Genomic DNA, 6,239 nt, shown 5'->3' with positions numbered 1-6,239 from the left:
ATCACTGTCTGCTCCATAGGAGATGTTTTCGATGCCAGGAGAAGCCCGAGTGCACTGGACCGGCTCAGCAGGGTGATGCTTGGTGGCGACACACAGTGAGAGACAGCTGGCCAGGTTGGTCTGGGAGTGCACAGAGCTCTGAGCCACCTGCCCGGTCCCTGGGAGGAGCATGTCTAGTACCTGGGGAAGAGAAGGGCGGGCAGGGAGAGAAGGTGCCGGGAGAGGAGGCGCCAGGAGGGACAGGAGGCGCTGGGGGTGCTGGGAGGCTGGGTTTGGAGAAGCCGGGACCACTCCAGGATCTGCGAGTGTCCTGGAGGAGGAGAGGCAGGGACAGAAGTAAGAACTCCTCCAGAGGCTAGGACAGAAGTGTGGATCCCTCGGGTCTGTGGGCACCCTGGAGACACAGAGGCTGGAACATCGGCAGCTGAGTGGACAGAGCCGGCTGGGATATAGGGGAGGGAGGGGATGTAGGAGGGGATGCCGAGTATGGCCAGCAGAAGGAGCAGACTAATGGGAAGAAAAGTGAGACAGAAAAGCGGTCTGAAGGCCCCGTGGTGCGCTGGCCTCTGTACCGGGCGGGAGGGGAAGGAGGAGCACCGTGCGTGGCTAGAGGCACGTTGGCATGGAGGCCGTCCTCGGACGGTTCTGTGCTGCTGTGTGATTCTCCACGTAAGGCAAGTGTATATGGGTGCATGACGGCCGTGGGTGGCGGACACACTGAGGTGAGGGTTTCCAAGGCGAGCCCTGCCTGTGAGGCTGGTATCCGAGCCATGTGCACCGGGGCACGGTGGGCAGCACCCTCCAGGAGGTGTTCTGGTCAGGCGGGACGCCGTGTACAAGGCCACTGGGGTGGAGGCTTGTGGGGCGTGCGTGCGTCTGCAGACAGCTGTGGTGCAGAGGTGCGGACGGCCCCGGGAGTGTAACAGGAGAGATGTGATGGAGGCATGCGGCGGTGCAGGGTCCCAGGCGGACAGCGAGCGGCGGCTCTCACTGCAGCATGATGTCCTTAAGGTTCTCCTGCAGGATGGTGTCCTACACGGCGTGGAAGACGAAGCGGATGTTCTCCGTGTCGATGGCTGTGGTGAAGTGGTGGAACAGAGGCTTGCTGCCGTTGCGCCTCTTGCGGTCGAAGCACTGGACCAGGTAGCGCTGCACGTCCTCCAGGCGGTGGGGGTCGCCCTTGAAGTCGGGGAAGTGCTTCTTGATGCTGACTGTCCGCACCTTCTCCACCAGCAGGTCCGTCTTGTTGAGGAAGAGGATAATGGAGACGTTGACGAAGAGCTTGTTGTTGACGATGGTCTCAAAGATGTTCATGAACTCCAGCAGCTGGTTGGTGCGCCTGTCCTCCATGAGGACCTGGTCGTACTCACTGGACGACACCATGAACAGGATGGACGTGATCCCGTCAAAGCACTGGAACCACTTCTGGCGCTGGGACCGCTGCCCGCCCACATCTACCATCTTGAAGGGGATCTTCTTAATCACAAAGTCGTGCTCTGTGATGCCCTTGGTGGCTTTCCTGGCCAACAGGATGTCCTGTTTACTGGGAAAGTAATTCAGCTGGCCAATCCGGTCCAGGTTATCCAGGAAGTACTTCACGGACTCACCCAGCTGGAATTCATTCCTCCGGCTGAACGCCTCCCTGATGCCAGAGTCCTTCCAGAGGGCGCTGAGGGCAGGCACGTACAGTTGGAAGGTGGCCGGCTCCAGGGGCAGCCCCGCTTTGTTCTAAAAGGCCATCAGGAACATGCCATGCTTCTCATTCTCAGAGTACTGCCATGGGATGCCCAGCTTGTCCCGAGCATCGACAAGCACCTTCGAACCCTTGAGGATGTTGTCGAAGATGGTGTCCCGGAACTCGAGCAGCGCCTTCTGGTCGAACTCGCGGCCGTGGATGATGCGCATCTGCTTGAGGAAGGTGGACTTGCCGCTCTCGCCCGCGCCCAGCAGCAGGATCTTGACTAGGCGCCTTACGGCGCGCCGCTCGCTCGCGGGCCAGCAGCACGTCGATGTCGCGGCTGTGCCTCCGCGCCTCGCGCTCCGCGTCGCGAGCCCCGCCGCCGCCTCGGCCGGCAGCAGGCAGCGGCTCAGCGTGCGCACCACCGTGGACATGGCCGTGCTATGGTCTGCGGGCCATGGACCCGCCGGCGAGGCCGGGCCTGGTGAGGCCCCGCCGCCCAGGTGTCTCCTCAGGCCGCGCTCGCTCAGCCGCCGCGAGGGAGGGCGGGGCCTACTTTTTTAAAAAATTCAAAGTTATATTCCTCATTCTAACTTTTTCTACAGTAACCATCTCTTGTGATCCTATCCAAATGTTTGGCAGTATGTCTGTTAGATGAATACCATTTAGTTCTTATCTCAGGGTAGAGGCGGCAATGGTTCATGTAGGCAGTCCTGTGAATTCGCATGTTTGTATGTTGTTGTTGTTACGTGCTGTCAGGTTGAGTATGACTCAAAGCGACCCTATAATAGATCTGAACCCTGTCATGTCCTGTGCCAACCTCACAGTCTCTGAAGGACTCAAGCCCATTGCTGCAGTGACTGTGTCAACTCACCTGGTTCTTCTCTTTCACTGTCCCTCCACCTTTCCAAGCATGATACCCTTCTTCAAGGAATAACCTCTCCTAGCAACATATCCAAAGTATGTGAGATGAAGCTTCATCATCTTTGTCTTTAAGGAATACTCTGACTACATCTTCTCCAACACATATATCTTTGTTCTTTTGGCAGTTCTTGGGATATTTAGTACTTTTCTTCAACACCATCATTCAAAGGGATCAACCCTTCTTTTGTAATTCTTAGTCATCGTCCAGATCTCAAACGCATAGCAAGTGATTGAAAGACCATGGCCAGACTCAGGCACACCATAGTCTTAAAAATGACATAATTTCTTCTCAGTAATTTGGAAAAGTCCCTGGCTACAGACATCCCCTGTGCAATATGCCTTCTTATTTCCTGGTTGTTAGTACCAAGTTCATTAATTGTGGATCCAAGTAAGATGAAATTATTGACAGTCTCATCCTTCTATCCATGTATCATGATATTATCTATTGGTCCACTGGCTAGGATTTTTTTTCTCTAAGTTGAGACATAATATGATATGATACATATATGCCATATGATCAAGAGCCACTGGTAATGAATGAAGAAGTTCAAGTTATAATAAAGGCATTGGCAAAAATTAAGGTCCCAAGAGTCAACAGAATAAAAATTGACACATTTCAGTTTGCAGTTTCATGTTGCAGCCTTGGACATGCTCCAAGGCTATGCTAAGAAATTGGATGACAGCTGCCAGGCTAATTGACTGAAAGAGATAAATATTTGTTCCCATTTCCATCAAAGATGATAAAACAGAATGTTGATTCTGATTATTGAACATATAATTAGTCTCACAAGAAAGCAAAACACTGCTGAATATTATTCAAAAGTAGCTAGAACAGTAAGAAGTTGAAGCTATGTTTAGAAAGGTCGTGGTACTAGGAATATTATTTCTAATGTCTGATGCATCCTTGCAGAAGGCAAGGAATACCAAAAGAATGTCTATTTGTACTTTATTGATTATACAAAGGCATTTGACTGTGTAGATCTTAACAAATTATGGCTAAAATTGAGAAGAATTGTAATTCCATAATAAATTGTGCTCATGTGTAACCTATACCTAGACCAAGAAGTTGCTGTGAGAACAGAGCAAAGGAACACTTGTTGTTGTTGTTATGTGCCATTGAGTCACCTGCAACTGATAGAGACCCTATGAACAACAGTCCTAAACCCTGCTCTATCCTTTACCGATCTTACTGTCTGGGATACACCTATCTCCATTATCACAGTCACTGAATTGATCCATCTCATTGAGGGTCTTTCTCTATTGCAGTGTCCATCCACCCTCCCAAGCATGAAATTAAGAAAGGTATGAGTTAGATTTGAATCCTTTCTTCGTACATATTCAAAACCCAAAACAACAATGTATGTGTTTCTATAAACACACACAAGTGGTTGATGAAAAATTATATATAACATTGCTGTTGTTGGGGGTCATCAAGTATGACCCATAGCAACCCTCTGAATAATAGATCTGAACCCTGTCCTATCGTGTGCCATCCTCATACTCTCTGATACAACTGAGCCCACTGCAACAATCACCATGTCAATCCATCTGTTTGAAGGTCTTCCTCTCTTTTGCCAACCTTCCACCTTTCCAAGCATGATGTCCCTTTCCCAGGAATAGCCTCTCCTAGCAACTTGCCTGGAGTATGTTAGACAAAGCTTTACCATCTTTGCCTCTAAGGAACATTCTGGCTTCATATTCTCCAAGACATATTTATTTTACTTTTGGCAATTCATGGGATGGCCAGTGCTCTTCTCTAACATTGCAGCTCAAAGGCATCAATTCTTCTTCTGACATCCTTATTCATTATCTAGCTCTCAGATACAGTGTAAGTGGTTGAAAGAACTGTGGCCTAAATAAGGTGCACATTTGTCCTCAATCTGAAATCATTACTCCTCAATAATTTGGAGAGGTCCCTGACTGCAGACTTTCTCAGACATCTTCTGATCTCCTGACTGTTGGTACTAAGGGTGTTGATTGTGGATCCAAGTAAGATGAAATTTTTGCCAATTTTAATTTTTTCTCCATCTGTCATGATGCCTGTCAGTCCAGTGGTAAAAAAAAATGTTTTCTTGATGTTTGGATATAATCTATATTGAGGGTTGTAGTATTTGATCTTCTGCAGAAAGTTCTTCAAGTCCTCCTCATTTTCAGCAAGCAAGATTTTATCATCTGCATCACACAGACTATTTTTGGGTTTCCCCTAGTCCTGATGCCGCATTTTTCCTCAGAGTCTAACTTCTTGGATAATTTTCTCAACATGCAGATTAAATAGGTATGGACAGAGGATACAATCCTGACACACACGTTTCTTAATTTTAAACCATGTAGTGTTCCCTTGGCCTGTTCTCGCAACATCCTGTTGGTGTATGGATAGGCTTCACATGAGCACAATCAAGTGTTCTGGGATTCCCATTCTTCTTAGTGTCAGCCATAATTTGTTATGATCCACACAGTAAAAGTCCTTTGCATAGCCAATAAACATAAATCGACTTTCTTCTGTTCTTCTCTATTTTCATCCAAGATTCATCTGACATCAGCAATGATACCATGGCCTCTTCTAAATCCTATTTGAACTTCCCTATCTATGTACTATTCTAGCTGTTTTTAAATGATCACCAGAGTATTTTGCCTGCATATGATATTAATGATATTGTTAGATAATTCCCATATTCTGTTGGATCATCATTCTTGAGAATGGGAAAAATATCTCTTCCAGTCAGTGGGCAAGACAGCTATTTTCCATATTTCTCGACAAAGACTGGTGAGCACATGTAGGATTGTTTCTGTTATTTGAAACATGTCAATCAATATTCTGTTGATTACTGGGGCCTTATTTTTTTCTTTTTGCCAATGCCTTCATTGCACCTTGAACTTTAATCACTCTTTTCTTTGTTTTGAACCATGTTCCCTAGCTCCAGTCACATAGCCGCCTCTTGTTATAGGCATGAATTTTGCACTAACACAATTAAGTGTTCTGCAATTACCATTCTTCTGTTAGTCCTATTATGATCTAAACAGTCAAATGCCTTTGCATAGTCAGTAAAACACAAATAGGTATTTTGTGGTATTCTTTACTCCCAGCTGGGATCTTTCTGACATCTGCAGTAATACTATGGTGCCATGGCCTCTTTTATATCTTGCTTGAACTTCTAGCATTTCCCTATTGCTATACTGTTCTAGCTGTTTTTGAATGATCACCAGTATAGTATTTTATCCATGCATCTTTCAATTTTTCAACTCTAGGCTCTAATTTGTTTTTTGCTTCTCTCAGCTTGAGAAATGTGGAGTGAGTTCTTAGCTTTGTATTTTCCAATTCAAATTTTCTATGCATTTCATGATAATATTTTACTTTGTCTTCTTGAGCTTCCCTTTGAAATATTTCATTTAGCTCTTTTGCTTCAGCATCTGTTCCCTTAATTTTGTCTTCTAGACCCTCTAGTGCAATTTTTAAAGTATTTTATGACATCTTTTATTTTTTCTTCTTTATCTTCTGTCTTTGTAATGATCTTTTGCTCTCTTTATGGATGATACCGTTGACATCACCCCACAACTCATTTGGCCTTCTATCACTGCTAGTCAATGCTTCAAACCTTTTCTTAAGATGATTTTTTAAATTTACATGGGCTAGATTCAA

General features: G+C 46.3%; 1 pseudogene; it reads right to left on the bottom strand.

Annotated features, from left to right (window-relative positions):
• Positions 1-987: 987 nt before the first annotated feature.
• LOC102843107 lies at positions 988-2,112 on the bottom strand (annotated as a pseudogene).
• Positions 2,113-6,239: the final 4,127 nt, after the last annotated feature.

This window comes from Elephantulus edwardii, unplaced genomic scaffold (assembly GCF_000299155.1).
Source record: "Elephantulus edwardii isolate Elephantulus edwardi_28Jun2011 unplaced genomic scaffold, EleEdw1.0 scaffold00301, whole genome shotgun sequence".
NCBI lineage: Eukaryota > Metazoa > Chordata > Mammalia > Macroscelidea > Macroscelididae > Elephantulus > Elephantulus edwardii.
Note: the sequence above shows the minus strand (reverse complement) of the source record. Positions and strands in the feature narration are given on the sequence as shown.